The sequence below is a fragment of the Atta cephalotes genome (genome assembly GCF_000143395.1).
Source record: "Atta cephalotes unplaced genomic scaffold scaffold00011, whole genome shotgun sequence".
Classification (NCBI taxonomy): domain Eukaryota; kingdom Metazoa; phylum Arthropoda; class Insecta; order Hymenoptera; family Formicidae; genus Atta; species Atta cephalotes.
The window spans coordinates 1,908,663-1,934,430 of NW_012130075.1; the positions used below are offsets into that span (position 1 = coordinate 1,908,663).

General features: G+C 37.0%; 1 protein-coding gene across 1 annotated transcript in view; it reads right to left on the reverse strand.

Annotated features, from left to right (window-relative positions):
* LOC105616998 (transcription factor Sox-2) overlaps nucleotides 1–25,768 on the reverse strand; it is a 126,787-nt gene that overhangs the window by 506 nt on the left and 100,513 nt on the right. The gene's annotated exons all lie outside the window — the stretch shown is intronic.

The window sequence follows — 25,768 nt, forward strand, 5'->3', positions numbered from 1 at the left end:
CGTACGTACGTACGTACGTACGTACGTACGTACGTACGACGACGACGACGTACGTACGTACGTACGTACGTACGTACGTACGGTCGGTACGTCGTCTCTCCTCTCTCTCCTCCTCTCTCTCTCTCTCTCTCTCTCTCTCTCTCTCTCTCTCTCTCTCTCTCTCTCTCTGTGTGACCGTCACTGTACGGCGGTGGCGGTGGCAAGCATAACAGGGTGGACGTTTAACATATGAGTGGCTACCAGTGTTATTAATGCGGCAGTAGCGTCGTGCTCGGTTTCTTCTCGGCGAGAGCCCACGTACTGGGCCTTAGATCCCAGACGGCGTATGGCCGGGACTAGGGGCCACCCGCGGGTCCTACGGACGCACACAGGAGGAGAGAAGGAAAGGCCTCGGCCTCTGCCCGCCAGGCAGCAACGCGGGATGGGGTATGGTAACACGACACTCGGAAACCGCGGCACGACCGACGTCGTGCAACGGCCTCGAACCATCCCCAAAGGAGTTATGCCTTCCTGCCGGCACGCCGTCTAATTAATATGTGCTTAGCCCCGGAATGCTGCTCGTGTCTTTGGGAGCTACGCACGTTCACGCTTTCCGGAGGCGGCGGAAGGAAGGGAAGATCGGAACGCGTTTCTCGAATGTTGGTCTAGATGTGATATATGTAATATCTTAAAGATATAGTAGTACTGATTTTGTACTTGTTAATAGGTGTGCACGAAAAAGTATTTTAATGTATTAGGTAACGCTATTAAAGAATGCGATTTTAAAATGAATGCAATAACGTATACAAAAAAATTAAAAAATGAAGTTGTGTGTATATAATTAAAATTGGATAAACTTCTCTCTCTCTCTTCAACGTTTTTCGACAAACGATGGCTCAGATATCAATGGATAGTAAATCAAATTAACTCTTTTATATTCATTTCTACTAATGTAGATTAACTTTAATCTTAGTTTAATTTAATTTCATCTATTTCTAAAATTAAAAAAAAAAGATAGAGAGTAAATTGAACCGAGATTAAAGTTAATCTACATTGCTAGAAACATTAATAGCTTTAAGAAAGTTGAGTAAGAGACAACTTTTCTTTTCCGTGCAGAGTAAAAACTGAAATTTTATATTACTAAAATAATTCAATGCGATACTTCTTAAAATATGTACTTATAATTTAAATTAAAAAACAGATTGATAAAAATTATCATAAAATTATATGTTGGAAACTTTTGGCAGCCACTGTATACATCTTAATATGTATTACTTAAAACGCTGCTTCTACCCAACGATTCATGCCCGAATCACGTGCAATTTACCAACCGGGCGCACGTGGGAAAAATTCGACGTGGGTGTGCCCACCTGTTCCATGTGTCCAGAAGAGGAAAGAAACAGCCAGAGGACCTGCCTCCCTCGTATCCGCCTCGATCGCTCGCGCGAGTGGACATATAGGCAAATCTTTCGCGCTCGGTCAGGACATTAGGAGCTCTCTGGCGTCCGGAGGATTATAAATCCTTAATACAGATCGGCACGCGATGCCCGGCTCGTTAGGGTGATGCATGGTCGACTCTGGTGTCCCGTGGTGTACGGTAGCCGGTACCAATACGCGCGTACACCACCGTACCGCCGCGTGCACGCACACACGCGCGACATTCGGTTCCTACGGGAACAACTGACACCCACACGCATCGGTGGACGCCAGGTAATAATGAGAGATCGGAGATATGGCCTGATATTAATTGTGCGCATCGAATGTGGCCACGGCTGCTGCGGCTGGACCGCTGCATCCGCGCCGTAGAGGGAACAGGCTATCGCGCTACCGGCTTACACCGATCCTTCGACGTGATATGTGCGATATACGATACGGGAACGAGCGTAGTGGACCTGACCTCCCGATCCTCTCGCCTCGGCGGCGGTCGTGAAGGAAAAACACGCGAAAAAGTTTCCTCGAAAAATTACTCATATATGATTCTGATATATCGTCATATCATAGAATATTTATCCAGTATCTATAACTATGGTTTACATTTAGGCCACGGCATATCTGTAATAGGTGAACTTACTTATCCTGTAACTTCTGTAAATTAAATCAAAATACCTATTATATAAATCGGAAACGATTTAAACGCACGATATAAACATATATATATATAGCCTATATGTATATCTAAGGAATGCCTCAATTAAATGTTTTTCACAACTTTGATAATACTTATCTTTATTCTCGCCAATGTACAATAGATTATCTTGTCAACAAGGACCGAAAAAAAAGTTAACATGAATAAATACCTACGTTTAGTTCATAGGAATTATTTAATTCAAATATTTATATAATATATTGTATATTATATTTAAGTTAAATATATGTTAGTCATATGAATATATTATTTGTTTAAATGACAAATATTTGCTGACAGTCCATGACCTGCAATTAGTTAAATCAACTAACATTTTTTTTAGAAACAGTAACTTTTTTTCTGAGTGTAGAGCTTTCTCGTCCATTTCTCGTGATAATGTTTATGTTTCTGAGCAGCACATGTTGAACATTTAAAAATTAAAAAGTTGTGCTTGTGCTTTCAGGGAGTAATCATGATTGTATAATATAATTACATAAGCATGCAAAGAGATATTGTTTGTCATTGTAAATTTTCATATTATTTTAAACTTGAAATTGACGGAATAGTACTACCTACAATTTATTCATCTTTTTCTAAGGGAATCCTAAAATGTGTATTATCGACTAAACCATATAATTTTTGTATAACAATTATTTTCTTCTTCCCTTACTGATTTAAAAATCCTTTTCCAGGATTAAAGTATACGCATTGATACATGTCTATGAAGCGAAGCCTAATGCTGAGAATGACAAAAAATTTCGAAATTGAGATCTTTACCATTTCTTAATCTAATATAGCGTTCCAGAGCTATCATGTCATGACAACATTTGCTTCATATAAAAGCTGTACAATCTGTACTTACGAAATAATCCATAATAGTAGTTTGCATGAAGAAACAGCGTGGATTCTTAAAATTGGATTTAACGTCTAATTAAAACGTAATTGTTATACGAAAATTTATATGTATAGTGATATGCGCGAGTGAGATATTGATGTAGCAATGTGTCAATAACACGTAAATCCTTTGTAAATGCTATTTTCAATATGTTACTAAGGATCCGTCTATAACAGGAAATAAATAAGAGTAAGAGTTGAATTAAAATTAAAGTTCTCATGATAAAAATTATAGTTAGCATTAAGAATAGTGAGAGATTTGTTAAGTGTTTCTAAAATTTTCCTAAAATTTTATCTTTAATCTTAGTGTTATCTAATCTAAATCAATATAAGAATTCATTGAACCAATTTTCATTAATTTAATGAATATTTAATTGTATTTATGTATAATTTTGATTCAGTATATGATTCAGACATATTTTTGGAATATAATATTAAATATATCAAAATACTATATCCCAAAATTCATGCAGGCTTAAAAAGATCTTAAAATTGAAATATTAAGAGATTTATATAAACGTTGCTAATTTAAGTATTTTCAAAAAATGCATTATACACGCGACATGGGATAAAAAAAGGAAAAAGGAAAGGATATTGAAGTTGATACTAGAAGACAAGGGGATGGCCACCAATCCCCAGGTCGTTTCGTCGGTGATTACGAGGAATGGACAGATTGAGACGGTCCTATAGGGCTCCTCCCTTCGTCCTTCTGCCAGCGATCTCTATGCGGGCTTCTCCCGGGCGGACGACCCACGCCCAGGACGTCCTATTCCTCATCCTGCACCAGAGAGAGAATATTCCCTCCCTCATGCCGACTACGAGCCACTTTGAAGATACGATCTCGAAACAAATTACGAGTCCCGCTCTCTGGGCTCGCCCTATCTGGCTGAATTAAAATAATCGCAGGCCGTTAGCGGTCGGTCGTGTTTTTTAAATCGGTCTACCGGATCGGTTCCCTCACGGAGTTTGTCAAAGACAGCGATGTAACCGTCTACCGATGCGTTTGCCATTAAAGCTGCACGCACTTGCAACAATAACAAAGCTTTTCGAATTAATAACGATAATGGATTCGTACTCCGTATTTCTTCCCTTTTATAAATCTCATACAAATCTCTTTAGTTTCTCGGTTTCTTCTTAGTTTTTTGGATATTTCTTTTACTTTCTACTTTTAATTTTTTTTCATCTCTCATAAGAAATGTGTGAATAATATATTAATTCGGCATTTTTAAAAATGGAGTGATATAAACTCGATTGTAAGTCAGATTTTAAAATAATATGTGTGAAATTTAATAAGTTTGATTTATCGAACCAATTCCAATAATATGTATATAAAATTAAATTTCATATAATATATTAGTAGTAAAAAGAAATCCATTATTTTTGCATGAAATTGAATGGAAAAATAAAATAATGGATTTCTTTTTACTACACCTAATATGTATTATTTTAAAATCTGACTTAACGCATTTTTCAAGTTAATATCACTCCAGTATTTTTACTTCCGATAAAATACAACGACTTTTCTTTATAATTGAAAGCGAGTCAGGTACATTGACATTTCAAGATGAAATCGTGGATGCTGCACGAGAAAACCAAGGTAGATACATGTACAATACATACGTATATATATCGTTATATAGCGTTGAAGCGCATGTACCACTCGCAGCTCGTCTCAATCCGGATTACAGTAACACCTGACCATCCGCAATTTTATCATCCTCCGTTCCAGAAAGATTCCAATTTTCTTCTCCTGCCGCGTAGCTTTCTTTCTACCTCTCCCGGCACCGCGCTTCCCTATTCCGTTCCTCGTTCCCCTTCCTCATTCCTTCTTTTTCTCCTCTTCCCTGTGTGCTTTTTTCCACCGTCCATGGACTCAATCTGTGTCTCATCGCGGATTATTGGGATTTCGCGAGGATGAGGAAGAAGAAGAGACCGAGGCTCGTTCGACCGTCTGAGCTCCCAGGCTCGGTTTCGGAGCTGGAAGCTGGAAGCTGGAAGACTGCCGACAAGGACGAGTCTTTAATTCTTTCCGTCGTCAGCCGATCTCATCGTTCCGATTTTCCCTTCCGGATAGGTGAATTCGATCGATTATTCACGATGTAGGACAAGTAAATACGAGAACAGCGAGTGTATTGCTATTAAAATCGATGGATAATAAGTAATGTGACAACAGATAATGATGAAATCATGGTATGAAAAAAATTTCTCCGCGACCTCGTTACATTGAAGGAGAAGATAATTGAACGATGATAAAATCTCTTCTCGATTATAATGTCTCCCAAGAGATAGAAAGATATTACAAACGCAAGTAAATTGGAGCTAAATACAATATACGCGTGATAAACACAGATCAATTCAGTTATTAAAAAAACTATAACAAAAAAAGAATTAAAAAAAAGAGTGAAGGAACTATAAACTTAAGGGAAAATTAAATAATTTTTTATCTCAGTATTTTAATCTTAAACGGTTTATGCATTCTATGATCACGTGTTATAGTGTAATACTAAGCACATACCGAACTCACTTGGCTGCGAGAAATGAGAAATTATCACTATTCTTTTATATACTGCAATAGAATATATTATTCGCATTTATCTTGTGTTTGTAATTAAAAATAAATTATGTGTTAAAAAAATTTATTGAAAAACCCCGATGTCTTTAGATATGGAAACACTGGAGTGACTCTTACATATTGTTATATAATAATTTATCAATTAAAAAAATCATAAGAAGTAGAGAAACTGCAATTCGCCATCGAATATCCGGATCTTGCATTCAGAAAAACATCAGTGATTTTCAATGAGCATATTTTATTTTTAGTGTCGACGCTCTCTCTCTGACATGTCGAGTTACTTTCATTTCGCCCAGAAATGATAGGGTCACGATCGTTACGTAAATCTTCTTACGCGAGGAAACAAGACGCGACGAAGAAGAAGATAGGAAATAAACCACTACCGATGGAACGCAAAAATAATGATTCTCGTGGGCGTGAGATAATTGGCGCAAGGAGCTTGCGCGTCCCATAAAGACAGGAATAGAAGAAGAGATGCCCTGCGAGATCAAAGGACCTTCACCTTCATCCAACTCCCGGCGTTCGTCCCGATATCCTGGGAGCAGATAGAAGAGAAGGGAGAAGGAAGCTCCTTTTTATCGTTCCTTCCGCGGAGAGGAATCGCAAGCGACGCCAACGCACGAAATCGATCCGATGATTAATTTTCAATCGCGGCTTAATTACGCCGGGCGGCTAAGCCCGATTGAAGAGGCGTCCCCGGATAGTGAAAGGGCGGTCTGTGTGGTGCAAAAAAAAAGAAAAAAGAGAAAAAAAAGAGATCACGTGAAGATAGAGAGAGAAAGAGAGAGGAGAGGAAAAGAGAAAATGAGAAAGATAGAAACCGCGTCCCAGTCGTCCCTACAGCCATCGAATAAAAGGCTCTTCGTTCTCTCTAGAAGAGGATTGTGTCCAAGGATGAGGACACGCTGGTGCGGGGATGAAAGGGTGGCCGTTCGAAGAGCGGGGGTGGCGAGGATCGACGCAGGACACGATTGCCAGGAACACGTGATTAGATGGCCCTCCTTCCACGCGATTCTCCAGATTGGACACCCTCATCGTTGGGAGACGTAAAAAAATGCAATCGGCTCTTACAGTAATGAAAAAGTCCCGACCCCGGGTAATACGGTACTAGTGGCAGTACGTGTGCATGCGTACGCAATTGTGTGTGTGTGTGTGTGTGTGTGTGTGTGTGTGTGTGTATACACGCACGAATGCTCACGATTATACGAACATCCTGTATTTATGGATGCACAAGAGCATGGATGCTGGATTGCAGCAGCAATTGCAGCTGTCGCGTTGGGAATGATGGCGCATTTACTATGCCTAGAAATTCTAATTTTTATAAATGAAGGTAAAACTTTTTCTTTATTACACTAAAAGAATTTTATTGAAACATTATAAAACTGAACTAGATACACACATAGGAAAATAATTTTGTTGTATCATTAAAATAATTATGTAGAACGCTTGAATGGTAATATTGTCTTTAATGTTTAAGCGTTCTATTAATTATTTTTTAATAATTATAGATAGTCTGATAAAATTATTTTCAGATCTGTATCCAGCTAAATTTTCATATAGTTCAGGAAAATTGTTTTTTTTTATATACATTTATGTCACCTAGAAAAGAAATAAATATATAAACTATGTATCGTTTATATGTATAAAATTATTTTCACAATATATTATTAAAAATTTTTCTTTATTATATTATGTATAGTATGTCAAAAATAAGCGAAATAAATATATAAACTGCGCGTATGAATAATGGTTATATTTATATTTTTATACTTAAACTATCATTATTTTTGCATGGAATTATTTTTAAAAAATTTGACATAATGAATTAAATCTTTAATAATTTGATCTCTTATTTTTGTTTACATACATAGGTATATCTAAAAATAACTTGTCAAATGAAAAGAATGAAGTTAGAAAACATTTCACATTATTATATTGTGTACCAAAAGGATGAGAGGTCAGAACGAGCGTGTTAGATTTTAGATGAGGGACGAAACTGTCGTAAGGTCGAGTTTAAGAGGCCGTAGAACAAGATACAACATCATCGGGAGAGCAAGAACCCCGTTACTCCCATGATTCATCGGTCTTTTTACGCTGGGTGGCCAGAATAATTCACCCTAATGCCCCACCTAACTGCCTCCGACCCTCGTTGCTCGATTGTTTATTGCCAAAAAGCATCTCTTTAATATATATCATTCCACCTCTAAAGAGGATCTCGTCTCCTTCGGAGGAAAAAAGAGGCGAGCGAGAAAAAAAGAATTCTAGGATGGATCCGACGAAAGATTTACCTTCGCAAGACTTCAATTTCTTCTCCGATGAGTTCTCGCGAGTGAAAAACGGAACAAATAAAGAGAAGCATAGAAAACAAAACGCTATTGCAAAATTCACAAGTATTGCTTTTATCGATGCAAATTTAAATGTACACTAATTCATTTATAAAATATTACGAATTTTTAAAATTAGTTTCATACAGATTGAATAACTACATGGAAAAAAAATTAATTGGATGGTACAGCAAACTTATAATTTATTATGCGAAATCAACATCGATAACTAAGAAGATTTGATGATTTAACAAATCATTAATGTTATTTAGCTATCAACTTTGCTATTTTAACATAGAAAATTGATTGTTTGTATATTACGACTATAGATGTGCTGAATCAGTGAAGTTTTCAACTGTGTTTTTTTCCGTGTTAGCGTACTTTGTACATTGATTTTGTTATGATCGTGTAGAGAATTCGTTAAAATTAATCACTCCGAGCGTTCTGCAGCAAACATCATTGTACGTACAACGCGTACTTTCACTCAACCGTGGCTAATTTGCACGACTCTTTTTCAATTACCGATTCGCAACGAATTTGCATCCGTCTCCATTAATATGTCCACAGAATATCGATTCGCGCGCAACCATCAAAATACCTCCAAAAATATAACTTCCTCTTTTTCGATAATCGCCATATATCAGATCGAGGATAGAAGGGACGGATGAAGGGCCCAACAAAGAAGAGACGAGAGGCGAGAGAGAGAGAGAGAGAGAGAGAGAGAGAGAAGGTAGAACTGTCGAATTGACGTACGATACGAGGTGTATTAATTAGCGGCGGGAGAAAATTGCGACTGAGCATAGCCTCCGGGATTGAAATCGTTATCGAGGGGGTTTACCTCACGATTTTGATTTAGCCCCAGCCTTCCACGTCAATTCTAATTGCGTTTGACAGTAATTTGGCAAGGGAGATAGGGCTGATTGACGGCTAAGCCGCGCGGCCACGTTCGGCCTCGCCCCGTGTTCCTCTTACGTTTTCTCCCTCTTTTTTTTTTACCGATCTAACAATAACATTTCTCGTGCGTGCTATTGTATGGATTCTTGCGCGTACGCTATAGTAAGGACAATTTGAAACATACATATTTGATATACAATCGCAACCAATTAAAATAATGCCGATGTTAATTAAGCCGCGCCATGCTGATCACATCATGTGACGTACTCTAAATATATCATCACTCCGATCGTCATTATGAAAATGCGAATATGTTGAAAATCGATCGTAATCCGATTCCGGATACATCGCGGAAAAATGAATCTTGAGTGTATGCTAAATTGTTTAACCATCGTTATCGATACGTAAATTTTACGTACAAATGAAGTAGTCATTGAACTGTGCCAGTGGTTGAACTTTCAGTGGTTACTAGAAATAAAGGGATAAAGACAAATAAAAATTCTGTCACTTACTTTTAAGATTGAAAATTAAGCCAGTTCTTTTTCAAGACTGGCTCAATATTTACTCTTTAAAATAAGATTCCACTGCAACAAATTCAGAAAATATTAATACTATATCACTTCTAGGATTAATTAATTGCTATTTGCAAAGAAATAAAAAAAAATTTCTATTAAAAAATTAAATGAGACAAGAGAGATCTGTCCAATATATTAATCAAATATACGTGATTGCATCGAATAACGAAACTGATGAATTTATCATTCTTCTCTTTTGATGTTTTGTCGCATCAGAGAATTAAGAATACGTAAAGTGCGCGACAAATAATATCCTCGAAAAAAATATGGATGGTTATATGGATGGCAAGTGCGCTATTTTGGAGCAAACAGTAATTGTGAGGTGCTGGCCGATCTCCGCGATGAGACAGTATTAGCACACGCGAATTAATTAAGCTATTACCCGGTGCTGATGCACGCCTGTTAATCATCAGTCACTAATTATGCTAAGCAGCCGAGGTGCAGTAGGGACGTATGGTATGCAGGTGAACGCAGTGTATTACAAGGCCGCAGCACGTGCTGCATCATCGATCCACGAGCGAGAATGCAAGTACGATGCGCTTTGCTGTAACGTCGTGCGACTTTGCATCGCTCTCTCAATCTCTTCGGTTGTAGATCATTACATGATAAATTTTCTCAATAAATAAAAGACTTGCTTGTTATTTTATGACATTCTTTAAATTATTCTTTTATTATTTTATTATTCATTATCAGTATTATTTCTTAATATATCGTGATAATATTTCTTCTATGATATCATTTGATCATATTTATGGTAATGGTAATTTATTAAACTAAATTATATTTTAATCTTATTTATTTAATGAGAAACACAAAATTTACGTAATATTTTCTCACGATGTAATTTTCTCATTTTTTTCATTTTTATAAAACAAGTCAACCGAAATCTCATGGACGTTCAATGACCCGACTTTAAGTTGGATATCCTCGATACCGTCAAGGGTGGTGGCTAAAACAAAGGGCTGGTCTCGGGTTGGTCGATAGTCCACAGCCGCCAATCAGGCGAGACCTCGTCGGCAACCCTCGTCCTTGCGATCCTCCGCAACGGCAAGGGTGGGTTAGATTCCGGAGAGGGTTCGCCCGTCCATGTAGGAGACAGATTCTCCGAGATCGAGAATTCAAGAGAACACCCACGACTCACTAGTCGTCTCCACGGTGACGACTACTGGATGGAAAAGACGGGCCAATATCTTCCCTTCTTATATATACCGAGTATTCGCTTTTGTCGGGAAAATCGCGAGTGGCCCACTTGGTTCTATCGAACGATAAACCGAGAACACGGAAGATGTACGCCGGCTTCACCGTAAAATGAAATATATAACGCCAGTTTCATGTAAGTGCATTCTATACTGTTAAATTCATAATATCAAATTATATCCAATTTGTTGTTTTTTATCATTTTTATATGTCGTTAATACAACTAAAACATTAAAGTTAAACAATTTAACTAACAAAAATGTATTAACTCAATTTAATATACGTTAATACGTATGGACATTGATTATTTTGAAATTAATTACAGATATGGAGATTGATTTACATTGTGACATGAAAATTAGAAATAACAAAATGTTATTTAACTCAAAGGATTGAATTACCATTGTTCTTTTGATATCTATATATAATAGTGTAAAAAATATCTCTATAAAAAAATACTGTAAAAACTAAATTTCTAAAAAAATACATTTTTAAGTCTGTAATAAATAAATAACTATTTTTGTAACATCTGATGCAATGCAACAAAAAGTGATCGATGTGATAAATTCATTTTGATTGATATTTCAACAAGAATAACAATATGAAAATTATAATAAGACACAACATATAGATTACAAATATATAAAATTATCTTTATGAATGTTCTATAAATGAATATAAAAAGAAACAAAAGATACTAATGGAAAACTATAAATCTTCATTTAAAATCTGCTGATATCCATCATCATGTTACTTCACCGCAGAATATTCGTTCGGATCTTAAAATTACACGCGAATTTCCCCGGAGCAGCCATACTCTGATCTTTACGATGACGACGTTGGCAGAGAAGACGAGCCAAGATCCGCCCTTCCTTCGTCGACCCTCGTCGCTCGCATCAGAAAATTAAACGCGGTCGGCCATTCTTTATCCGAAAAATGGCGGATCCCTATCGAGGAATTGTAATCTCTTCGAAGAGGTATACCGATTCGTAAACGCGAATTTATTTTAGCGTCTGATGACGTCTTCCTCTAATTCTCTTTAATTCGATAATCTCGGTGAGAGATCTCGTAACACTGCCCGACTGTAATTAGAGAAGTTAAGAGGCGAACATAGTTAACTTACCTCGGAACATAATCCTTCGCACTTCTTACTCATAGCTTCAATCATAACGTTTCATTATACTTCTATGTAAGTCCCTATTCTGTAATTCTTAATGACAGTGTAACGCCGATGTCGTGTACATTGTTACATTGTTTTATATATGATAAAAAAACTGCGCAATATATAAGTACAACGATACCGACACTGTTAAGAATTACAGAAGAGAGTCTATTAAGTCTCAATCTTCATTTAGCATGTATTTTAAGTTACGATATCGTCGTTAAATTACGATATGGTAATCATGGAATATAGTTCAATTTGCAGCAGTTACGTACTTATTGTAACAAAATCATCGATGGCCATTTGTCTCAACGTATCTGGTTTATTCAACACTTATTTTTATTATACATCCTTACGCGTAAGGTCTACATAAAAACTTATTAAAACGAGCTTAATTATATGTTCATAACTGGTTCTGGGCTGGGGTAGCTCCGCGCGACAGCGTCTCGATGCACACAATGGCCCGGCTCTAGAAAAACAAACAGGTCGTTCTATAAAAATCTGTTTTTATTGCAGTCTCCTAAGATTATTACTTTATAATAATGACAAATATAAATTAGGATTATCAATTTAATATACAATTCAAATAAGTAATTTAGAAAGTAAAATGTTATAGTTACTTCCAAATGATTAAATAGAGTTAACATTAAACTACATTCAAAGAAAAATACAATGGTAGCAGCTATTAAAGTGACAAGTTTCATACGTAGAATTAATGTACATAGTTAGATAGATTAATTTACATAATTGAATAAACTATTTTATAATTATTATATTTTTAATCCCATATATGTACATTTGTCGTCATTATATAGCAAACAGTATTATTAGGCATACATTTTGATGCAGCTTAAGAATAGATTTCAAAGGTATTTCAGACCATATATCAACACGTGAATGTTAATTAAACAATCAAAGCGATCTCATGGATAGAAAAAAATAATTTAAATTCAAAAGCACTTCTTTTGATCGTAGTATGACACCTTTCAATTTCAACAATTGTCGTAAAATAACATCAGTTGTTGCAGTCACAAGACACTGATGTATTTATCACCGATAAAATTCAATGGCACACTTGTTACGCCGATGAGAGTTGTTTAAAGTTGGGGAAAAAAGGATAACGAGCCGCTTTTGTAAATGACGAACAAAAACCGAATGTGTAAATGGCCGTCGACGAGTTGCCGCGTTGATGAAGAGGGTGGCATCGTCGAACGAAGTGGTAATATAAACTTACTGATTGCAATTGCGGTCTTTTGGGAATTTATATATATGTATAAAAAAAAACACACAACAACAACGAGCCACTGTTTTTGCAGATCGATGATCGTTTGTCACGGGACGTCGAGGCGAAGCGTTCGCGAGCTTTTTTATTAACTCCCGCGTGTCCCACGAGCTTTCATCTTCTCTATCCGTATTTCGCGTTCATGTGCATGCTCCACGTGTACATCACGCTGTTAATAATTATGAATAATTATCTCGATATCCGATCTGTTCTTCTTTGTAAGAAATGCCTTACGCTTTTTGTAAAAAGCGCGCACAATTGATCACAAGCTACGAAAGACTTATAATAAATCTCAGAATCAATTTAACATTTTGATCCAAACATAATTAATCCTTAGTACGATGGATCCTTGCGCATTTCTTTAGAAATACTAGGAGCATCTAGCTAAATAATGATCTCTGTACTTTTCTTTCTTTTTAATACACAATCTTACAAATTCTTTCTAAAGAAAAAAAATATGTGTAAGAATCATTTAATAATTTTTGTACACTTTTTTGTAAAAATAATGAAAATTAAACGCAAACATGAACAACACATTGTGTATACTAGAATTAATATTATGGAATAGTAATTCGTATAATTCTATTAACATAATATTCTTATTTTTAATGTATTTAATTAACAAATTAAATATTTAAAAATTTTTTTTCTCATTCTAATGTCAATTCTCCATAAAATAAGTCTTTTACTAATTTTTGTTTATGGCGGAAAATATTTCAATATATTCAAGTTCCAAGTTCTTTAAAATAAGGAATCATAGACGTTTCAAAATAGACACGATTGCGAGAGACGATTCGAGAGAAGTACTCGAGGCGGATAAATTTTTATCGGTACTCGTTCCGACGTGCCGAGCTTATTAAGCCGTCCGTCCGTTCGTTCGTTCATCCTCACAATGGTCGTCGAGCGGATGGAAAGCCATGAGCGAAGGTATGGAAGATTCGCAATTCGTACCCAATCCTCTCTTTCAGTGTAATTATTTTTACGCGAGTCGAGAGCTCCTGCCGATGACAGCCACGGACTGCTGGAGCAGGCGGAGGTGGAGACGAGACGAGACGAGACGCGACGCGACGCGATGCGACGCGACGGCGACATCGCGTGTGTCGGTCCGGCGGTGAGGCGACATTGGTTTCATCGAGGAGAGACGCGAGACGGCAGGTGGAACCTGGGCTGGTCCGGATCGTTCCTGCACACCCGCTCGCGCGAGTTACAGCTCTCGCGGACAGAGGACAGAAGCGGAAAACGCGACGAATGGGAAAAGGTAGGCGAACTGGCGCGTGACGGGCGGGGGTGGAACAAAGATCGGTGTCATTGGCAGCATCTCGGCGAGCTGGAAACCGACAAGCGGAAACTGACACGTGACTGGAACACCTGGCGAGTTGATAGAAATTGTATACCGTCGGTACGCGAGCGCTGACTTGGAACTTCAGTTCTTTTCGAAAAGCGAAAACCGAGTGTGGAAATCCAAAAATCTACCTCGTTTAATGATGTTGGGAATGTTTATAGTTTCTTTCTTTCTTCATGAAGAATGAAAACCGCAGACATGACTCTTGTTTTTACGGGAAAAAATGATTACGTTGGAAATAGTGTTATATTTTTTAATTTTTTCATAAACTTTTTATGATTCTTAAATGCAACTCACAAAATCGCTGAAAATCACAAGTTGCTGAAAGTAAACTTTACGTGATGAATGAAACGTGAACTTTGCGTGAAAGTTTATTTTATATATGCACAACAAGAGTAGGAAGTTCCATGTTTTAGGAAGAATATAAGTTGATACGAGAGTAATGGCTTTCTTGAAGAAAGTAAGTAAGATGGGAAGCAAGTCAATCGGCGAAAATGATCTGTTTCATTCTCCGCTGAATTCACATTTACTACTCAATTATATTTTTTATTAAAAAAAAAAAGAGAAATTGGTCTAAACAAAATTATTATATTTGAGTTTCAAAGAAGAAAAAGAAGTATATGAGATTAGATAGAAAATAAGTTTACAAAGACACTAATGCCTCATAGTCCAATTCTTCTCGCAAAGAAAATTGATCATGACATCATCATTTCGTTCCAGCAACGTTGGCAAAACGGTTCCAAACTCTCGCCTGATGTAATAAGCAAATATCCCGAATAATAACGAGGTACGTCGCGAGCAATCTTATGACAGTATAATCTTCCACATTACGTACAGCTTAATCCGATCCTGGACGAAGAGAACCAGCGTGGATGATTCAGGGGGAGGCGAAGAAGGTGACGGGGAGGTAGCAGAGGATGACTCTGCGAGAACGGGCGCGCGGCCAGCCAGAGCGCTCTGGCCGTTCTCTGGTTCAATTTCTGGCGTCAATTAAAAAGTGATGCGGACCGAGGAAAATCAGGAATTAACGAAGCAGACCCCAGCCGTTCCCGCCACGTTTCGCCGACGCCTGTTCCCATTCTCGCGGCGAATCGTCCTTAATCGGCTGTCATTGAGGAATCTTAGTAAGATCCAATCGGGAGATCCGATTTTAACGAAACGTCCACGAAGATAGAAGGGAATGAGTCCTTGTACGTAAAAGAAGGAATAGCGAACCGAAAGAGAGAAGCATCGCCCATCACTCCTCTTTCGAAATGATGGAAAAAAAACGACCGCGCGGTGGAAACAAATTCTTTCAAATACTTTATTTTAGGCCAGTTTCGAGATTAGCATTTGCTTACCACTACAAGAGAACGGCAAAGGAAGACAAGAACATAAAACACGTCGAATCACATCATGATGACGAATGTTGGAAAACAGATTTCCCCTGTTAACCATACATGGACCATGTGTCTTTTTTAATTTTTTTAAAATCCATGGCCGATGTCATTTCTAACGAAACTGACCCTTGATCTTTCCTTCTGTAACGACCTTCTTCCTTCTGCGTTGCAGCGAAACGGCTAACCGCGATTCGGATTCGAGAAAGGAGGCTTCGCCTCGTCTCGAACTAGCACCCAGATGAAGTTCGTTACACAGCATGACTCGGCAAAGACGATTTCTTGGACGATCTACCTCGCCTTCGATACTCTTTTGCGCGCGCGCGAGCGACGAGCCTTCTTCCATCATTTGAAGGAAGCTGTCGCGAACTACCCATCATTAGTGCCATAATTACCGAATTCGCAGTCGCGCGATCATATTTAATTACTCGTGATATTATTTATCGATCGAGAATCCACATCACAATACTCATGACTTTCACGCGCGACAAAAAATTGATCCGATTAAAAGTCTAATCTTTGACTGTAATTGAAGTTACTCTTTGTTATAAGAGTCGATCGAAATTTAAATTATCATTAATCACACGGAAAGAAGGAAGTATTTAATTCAGCTAAATACAGATCTGAAAATAATTCATTGGACTATTAAAATAATTATGTTTAATTATATTAGGCCGCTTAAATTAGTTAGAACAATTTGTTAAAATTTTTTACGGCATTCTTCATCATATTTTCCTTACATAATTCTTCTGACAATTCGCCAAAATTATTTTCATTTCTGTATGTAGCTAAATTTTTAGATATTTCAACCAAATCTTTCCATACAATAATGCAATGAATAAGTCTATTTTCAAATGCAGTCTAGTACAGGAATAAAAAACAGGCTAAACATGTAATATCAATCTTTAAATTATGGCGATTAATTTTTGCAATTTTATTTATTTACGCGGAAATAAACTTTCTTCAAATCGTTTTAACATTTCTCAATCTTAATCCTCAAAACACAGAGTAATGCAACTGGAGGGTTAGCCGTAGTCACGAATTCTGTTGCGCCTGCTGCAGAATTTGCCATTATCCACCCGCCGTTTCGCCAATGTTGACTACGAAACTCCGTAACAGCGTGTTGCAATCGTGAAAGGCGCAGAGCTTTGCGATGACTGTTGCAATTTACCCTCTCGACTAGCCCCGCCTACGCCGGCAACAACGTTCTCGTGAATTAACGGCTAGCCGTACAATGTGAAAGTAAATCGTCGAGAACATATCAACTGGCTGATTAAGAATATGTCCAGCCTACCCAGCACCTTGCGATATTGGGATAAAAAACGGCGACATGTTCCATATATGGATGCGAGAAAATCAGGCGAATAAGGATCAGAAAAGGACAAAGTAAGAGAGCAAGGGCCTTTCGCGTGGAAGGAACGGCGACGTCGCGCGGCTAATTACCTGAAATAACCCATTAGTCCTGTATCCACCGGGAATTACAAGGCAACTGCTGAGACAGAGAGGGCGCGTCGTCTTTGACGTGTTAATCTCGCCCGAAGGACCGCGTGTACCTTCCACGGCTGCCTCCTTCTTACCCTTATTCTCTCTCTCTCTCTCTTGTTTCCATGAATCAGCACTATTGCGCACCTGAGAAAAATCACCGGCACGGAACGAGACGCGATGCAGATTCACCGAATCGATTACCGGCGTAATGTTATAAATCGTGTCATTTAGGCAGTCTCGAAACAATTCGTAATGCGAAAATTCGTAGCGTGCGATAAACGTTCACAATATTTATTAAAAGCTTGATAAATCGCTACGGTTGAAATCATTCTGCTATACGAATCGTCAAATGTACACAATGAGTCCTAAATTTTTAACTTCAATATAAGATTTTCTTACAACTGTACAAAACAATTAACAAAAGTTAACGCTTAATATATATTTTAACTTTTTTTCCTCCTTTTCTTTTCTTTTTTATGTTAAACTACTTCCATTATTATTTCACTCAACGATTTTATTTCAGGAACTTATATCAAGGTTATTTTGAGCAGAGATAATTTTCGTCGTGTTTTTCAACAGAAAAGAAATCCTGCGGAAGAACCGATCGACAGTGCCTTCGGATAACTGCTTGGTAGAGCTTCGAAGGTTGGGGGCCGCGAAGTGAGAGGAGCAATCACGAACGATTTCATAGCTGTCACCCTCGATGGAGGACTTCGGGTTCCATTTCGAGGTTCCCGGGCCGGGGAGATCCGTGGAATGACGGGGCGCATTCCCCTCTTCGCCTGGGAGGAAGCTTTCCCTCTTGAAAAAATTCGGGATACCCGTCGGAGCGGCACGTATCTCGCGCGAACTCATCGACCGGAGGCCGTCCACCTGACGTTTCAATTTTTAATCGCTCGCACGATACATTGCGCTTCAATATGCACGCAAGAACGGTTAGCGATTTGGGATTGGAAAGCAAATCAAATTTGGATTGAAAATTGAAATATTTTATATGAGCAAATCATTTCGAAATGTATCTTTCTGAAATGTCGCAATGAATTAAGTTATTATTTTTGCAAAGTTAATATAAACATTTCGTTAAATTTACTTTTCCATTCAAGCCGAGTGACAAAATATAGTCTTGAATATAAGGTACCATGAATATAAAGTACCTTCAATTTATTTCATATTCTTGAAAAAAGCGATAATAAAATTCAAAGGAAAATAAGAAAATATCAAAATTACTATAAAAATAAATACCATTTTTCAATAAAATTATTTTTAAATTTCGTTAGATATAAAAAACAATTTTTAGAAGTATATTTTTGGCCAAGATTGTAGAAGCAACTAAAAATATGAAATGGCTTTTCTTCGCGTTGGTACATTGTTGACTATCAATTAACGTACGACGTTATAGGTGTTGTCTGTCACGGGAGATCTTAGAGTATCTTGGAGGATCAGCTCGAAATCGGTTAGTTCCACGTACTTTCCCAACTACTGCGCTCCGCCTATCCAATTTGCTTCGTGGACGTTGCTCAAAGAACGACTCATTCTCGCCGTGCGTATGAGCGATGTTGAAATGAGAGCGTTGGAGGTATTCTCGAGAGAGGCGTAGAAGCTCGAGTTTACTCGTTTTAGCGCGACGAAAGGCCCGTTCTTGCGAGCGGCGGGACTGATGGCGCGAAGAATTTTTTCGCCGTACGATTTTTTTTCTCCTCATTGACTTATTTTTGTAATTAAAGCGACTGCGATGGCGGAACGATCGGTGACAAGGTGCGGCCGACCGGCTTGCCGATCGCGCGAGGGTCAAACTGTTCGATTTTGGCGATCCGGAGAGCGAATCGATCGATCGATCGGTAGACTATCGAAGCCGCCAATCGCCTAGTTTGTCTGAGCGGAACAAACTCACCGTGCAGATCGGCCTGTCAAGTGAAACTGGGGCAAAACATTCGCGTCCCGATTTAATCCGCCAGCCGCGAGGAATCGAGTCGGGATCGGTCACGGCGTGAGAGCTTTCTCGGCTCGTTGCAAAGATCGATAGGATGGATCGATTAAGCGGCCGATAAAGATCACGTTTGTCGTAGAGATCGCGAGTCGATGCAACGCGCGCGCAAAGTACGCGCAAAAAATAATTCTTGGTGTTTTGCGATATTTCATGGACGAACCACCACCGATCGAGTTCCAGAGTCGATTTGTCGTTCGCGTGGATACTCACGTGAAAAGCGACTTTCTATGTTAACGGATGAACGAAAAAAAAAATCAACACTGTCACGCCCTAAATCGTCGCTTAAACGGTTGAACGTTATACTGAGATTATTAAAATTCGAGCAACTTGCGGTTTGACGGGCTCGTTAGCAAAATGTTATAAGTGAAAAATTAAAAGAAAACGTTCTTTCAATCTATCTGATCTCGAGTTCATCAAGAATGCAACATTTATGTAAATTCGTGTATTTCAGAACTGAGGTTTTATAACAAGTTATTTAAATAAAATCAAATTAACATCCTTTTGTCTCCTTCTAAAGTATGATTCGGTCTATGACACACGAAAGAACAATTTTGCTAAAGTCTAAAAATTTAGCTAGATAGACAGACCAGAAAATGAATTTTGTTGGACAATCAAAATAATTATATTATGTAGGACATCAAATTGATTTATTTTCAGATCTGTATTTAGTTAAATTTTTGGATACTTTATTAAAACATTCTTGCCATGTAAGCACAGAAAGAAAATCGAGAAAATTACAGATACATAGACGTTATTAATACAAATCGAATCCAAATTTCTCGTAGAACGCGTTCCCAATCTCGCGTGAACCTCGCGAGGAACACCTGGTAGGGATCGCGCACTAGCAGAATCAATCTCGAGTGTCTAGTAAGTTTCACGCCTTGCTCGATTCTCTTTCGCTTGATCTAATCTTCTCAAGATTGAAGGAAGACTCACCGTAGCGCGCGAAACAATCAAGGAGCCTGATCCTTCGGTGGTGGAATGGTTCGACATTGTCGCGGCGAGAGTCGTTCACGTCGGCCAGGATTCCTGCACGCGTACGTTGCCCGTCGCGTTCCAATCCCTGCAACACACAAGACGTGCGTCTGAGAGCGAGCGGTCGGGTCCTTTTTCGGTCGTGGCTAAGGTAAAAGACCGTTTCCGTTCTGGCGAATTAGCTGCCGTTCCATCGCGGGAAACATGTCAAATTGATACCAACGAGCTATACTTAACTGCTATGTCCAAAAGAAGTCGCGTATCCGATAGAATCTGACAAAAGAGGAACAAGCTTAGTAAAAAAAGAAAATTCTTAAGCAATAAAGATACGCTAAAATATCAATAGAAAAAGAAAAAGTTTTAGAAAATTGATTTCTCAAATATCACGCTGAGACTTTTTAATGATGCAGTAGATAGATAATATATAGGGTGTACCACCTAACTCGAATATTTAAAATATCTCGCTTTTTATGATACGAAAAAATGTTTCAAATGACAATGAGACGAGGTTTTCGGTGGAGATGTATTTTGATCATGTTGTATTTTTTCTGTAGCAAAAAGAAAACAAAAATAGAATTTAAAAATGGAAGTAATTTTTATATCTTTTTGACGCTTCCACCTAGAAAGATAACTATATATAAGATAAGATAAATAGACCTAAGAAAGATAATATGACCAAAATATATCCCCATCGAAATCGTCTCACTGTCATCTTAAACATTTTTTTCTATTATAAAAATCAAGCGAGATATTTCAGATGCTCGAGTTAGGTGGGACACCCTGTATATGTATCAAAAGAATTCGTGAAGCAGATCGCGGTATGGAATGTATGTGACAACATGAGTCACACGAGAACGGCTGATTGATACATTCTGCAGATGATGGATCACCGGTGACCCACGCTGGACTTTTCGTTTATATCCGTTTGATATTTCAGCTATAAAAAGAAATGTAGTTATAAAATAATTTTTATATCATATATAAATACAATTATGATGTCATATATTTATTATCTTAGACCTTGTCCTTTATAATAATAATTTTTGTTTAAAATGTGAAAAAGATCATAAGAAAAAAATTCAAATATAAAGAAAGAAAAAATAATTTTTATATCATTATAATTTTTTAACCATTATGAAATACATATTATTTAACAAATATAATAAATGTAAATAAAAACATCATAGATCACCGATACGTAGTGATTAAATCATTTAAAATTGCACTGGTACGGAACATGCTGGGATAAGACTACATTAAACTACAAATGGGATACACTATAAGCATCTTCAACGTCTTTTCAAGCAGTCTTGTGTCGCATTTTTTTTACATATGACGCATCTTCTTATTGCAAAAGTCGCTTAGCCTTTTAATAAATTAATACCACGATCTTTAACAATAACTTTTTATTTAATTATGTTATATAGATGAATAGATAGCATTTTAACAATCATTATAAAATAATTATAGGTTGCTAAGTGATCATTCCGTAGCACTGTAAACACAAAAAATATATGAATTTATCATGTTTTTGTTCCGTTTCGATAACTGTCGATGAATAATTCATCTTCTCTCTTCTATCAAGAAGATTTTCTTTCGCTAAGTTTAATAATATAAATTACGTCGTTATTATCAACCGATATAAGCCTCGGGCGCATTAAGGCGAATCGCAACGTCTTAAGCGGGTACATCGCGTGTTCGTGTCGGGGATGTGTCTACACTCGCGTTGCGTGTGCGCGGGACTAATTCGCGAGTTAATTTTATGCAGCGCGACATGCGAGAAGTCGGAGCGAAGTAACGCGACGCGACGCGACGACGGCATGGCTTATCGTCGTCGTAACCGCCTGCGACGTACAATTGCCACGTTTCCTCCTCGAAAGCGTCTCACGCGCGCATTTCTATCATTCCGAGGTGTGAAAATGACGGATAGCCGTAACAAGGGGGGGCGAGACAGAGGTAATGCATTGTACGCCTCGACGAACGTGTTTTACGCATCTATTAAGTCGTGCTATTAATGAGGTAATTAAATAATTATGAGGAATACGGTTAAACTGAGAAAATTTATGGTTGAAAATGAATAAACCAGAAATCTAATCAATCAGAATTCTGATTTTCAATTAGAATTCTAAACTCTTTTTTTTCATCATATGACTCGTTTTTCTTTGACCGTAGCACATCTTTCAGTTATCTATTATTAAATAATAATATTTATATAATATTTAATATAAATATAACAATAAATTATTATAATGTTCAACATAATTAAAAAAAGAAAGCCATATTCAGTCAAAGCGTCTATTAATATTTGTCTAATATTTTTGTATAAATTTTACAATTTCCAGTTCAAGCGAACTGCACATCGATTATTTGTCAGTTTAAATACTGTTGACAATTTTACACTGAAACTGGAATGCGTAATATTACAAATTAAATTAACAAGCAATTTAATTTGTAATATTATTGATGTTAATGAGCATCTTTAAAACACTCTATAGAGAATTTAATATCGATAATATTAAATTTGCCTAATGGTGTTGAACATTTCTCGATTTTCATTTAATATTATTATAATGTATTGTTAATGAAGTCAGTTTTTGTTAATCTTTTATGTCGTGCTATTCAGAGCTTCTAATCTCAATGATGCAATTTTGTAATGTAATATCGAACAAAGTATGTACAGCTTATCGTTCTCGCAGAGCTGAAAATGACGAATGGCCGTAACGAGACGATCCAAGGAGGATGGTCGGCCGGACGATTCCTCTTCTCGTTTCCCTTCATTTACGACGAGGTCACGAATGACACGTGACGACGAGTAATGAGCTTGGTTCGTTACCTGCTGCCGCGCGAGGCATTCCAACGCCCACGCGTGCGAGAATGTGACAGACGAGGATTGATTTAAGAACTATCGTTAATGTAAGATCACATGGATTTCAGCTGTACGGTCTCAAACTACGAGCGTGTTTCACAATTTTTTATAATCTGCGATAATGCAATTAAAGTGCAACAGCTTAGTATATTTTGGAAATATAAATTTGTAACTAATAATCCTGTCATTCATTTAATTGGAAAAGAGAGGAAATTCGAGCGCAACAGAATTATAGCAAACACTTAAATATGAATGTACAAATAAGCAGGTATATGAAAGACATACGTAAAAGATTGAGTGAAAGGAAAAAGGAGAATCAATAATAGAATCATTAAGAGACAAAAAAAAATATATATATATAAGCAGTTAAAAAAACTAGAGAGGGATATTGACAGAACGAGAGGGAAATGAACTCATATCAGCAATGTACCAATTAGATGGAGGTTTAGTCAATTAAGAGCCATACTTGTGCTATCCTCTAATACACGTCATATATCCGCACAAACATGGCTCTAGCAATATTATCGATAAAAAGAATTAACAAACAAAATTGCGATAATATAAAATTATGTTAGTTTTATAATAATTATAACATGCTAATAACTTTTATAAGTGCTTATATATCGAAGACAGATACAGCCACACAAAAAAGAACATACCTACAGTAAGTACTGTGAATCTAGTTTATACCTAATGTATCTAAAATTTTTGCTAACGTATCTAAAATTTAGATAAATACAGATTTGAAGATAAATACAGATTTGAAGATAATTTTGCTGATCTATTAAAATAGTTGTATAGAAAACTCAAGTATGATGAGTAATGCTGTAAAAAGCTTTGATTCTTAGCAATTAGGTTGAGCATCCTACATAATTATTTCAATAATTTAACAAAATTATTTTCAGATCTAATTAAAAAATGTTTAGATATTTCAGCTGTTCTTTTCATGGATAAGTATAAACCTTCAACTTATTGTATTTTTTTGAAATATGCGATAAAAAGAACAGAAGAACAAACAAAATATTATAATTATGATAAAAATACACTATTTTCAGTAAAAATTTTTTAATAAATCTTTTAATTTATTTTTTGTTAGATACAAAACGTTTACATGTCAATTTGTAGGGATGCTTTATACTTATAGCCAAGGCTATAGAACTATCATAATCCTTTCGAGATTTTAACTGCAATTTTCGAACGCGACGCTTTCAGATATTTCAGATTTTTGCAGTTAATTTGGCGATTTTCTGTTCGCCGTTGACATCGGTAGATAAATCCTTCGTGGCAAGATCGTGATAAATTTTCGCGAGGCCCATGAGGGGGAAAGCAATACCATTAGCTTTCGTTTTGAATGGCGACACGAATTACGTTCAGTTGGAAGAGATTGAACAGTATGAAAAAAGGGTTGCTACCCTCCGCACTGGCGGGCGCGAACATCGATGGCATTGTTCGAAAAAAATTAACCCGGGATTTTTATTTACTGCCGTTCCGACTCTCTCGCTCTCCTACCTTCGCGACTCCGACCCTCACAGAAGTGATGATCGATCGATTCGCGTGCACGCTTTTTGCAAGCAAAGAAAATTATTTACTCTGTAAAGAAATTTCAAACATATATATGTATAGATATAAATTGGATTCACAGTACTTGCTGTAGGTATATTTCTTCTGAAAACTTTTACAATTTCATGGCATTGGCTAATAAATATTTTTGCTATATCCATATTGTAAGCATTTTCCTTAAAATCTCGATATTATTATTTCACAAATATTTTAAATAAACTCTTTGCGAAGTAAATAACGTAATGCAGAGAAAAACTTGGTAACTATTAAAAGATCTTCGTTAAAACTGATTTTTATTTTTGTCCTTTTTGATCAATTAATTTTACTCATATTTTAATATTTTAAGTAAACCTAAAACCTAAAATTTTTACATATCTATTGTCGAAAAAAAAAATTTGAAAAAAAATAAACCGAGAGATAAACCGAGAATCTTTCAGAAAACAAATGGATGGACAGACAAATAGATCAAAAGACAGATAGACGGACGGAATGACAGACGAATGACTGAATAAACATCGTAAAATTATGAAGTTTGCTAGGCTATACTATTTAACAAACATCTGAAGAAATCAGAGAATGATATCGATCATATCATCCTCTCCTTTCTTCATGATCACTTCCGCTCGATAATCATTATGGTGAGATTCGCGAACAATTAAAGCGAAGTGGCAGAAGCAAACACCGATCGGCAAGAGCACGCAAAGGGAATTAGTATGTACTCTGAAGTTCGAGCCCTTCGAGCTAGCTCGAACAGAAGGCGGTTGGGCCGAGTATAGTGCTACGCGTGGCATGGTGAGAGTGCACGACGAGATGGCACTCAAATATTTACTACACCGTGCAAACAACGCCGGTATTGTTTCGCGGCGCTACTATGTGTAAATTTAATCTTCCTTCAGAGGTTCAAAAATAAAGCTTGCGTTCGATTGATGAATGAAACACGTGGCTAAAGAGGAGATGTCGATTTGCTACACATTTGAAAAAGGCGTGTATCTGTAAATTGTAATTATCCCATAAATTATGGCTACAACTTGTGATGATTCTTCGTAAACGAGAGATTACATCAAACTTAATTTAGTTGTTTAATTCAGCAGTAATCATCTGTCTTTAGTTACATTTTCTGTTCACACGAATCCAGATCTTTAACTTGTACGCTGCCTGAGAAATTGTATTTTA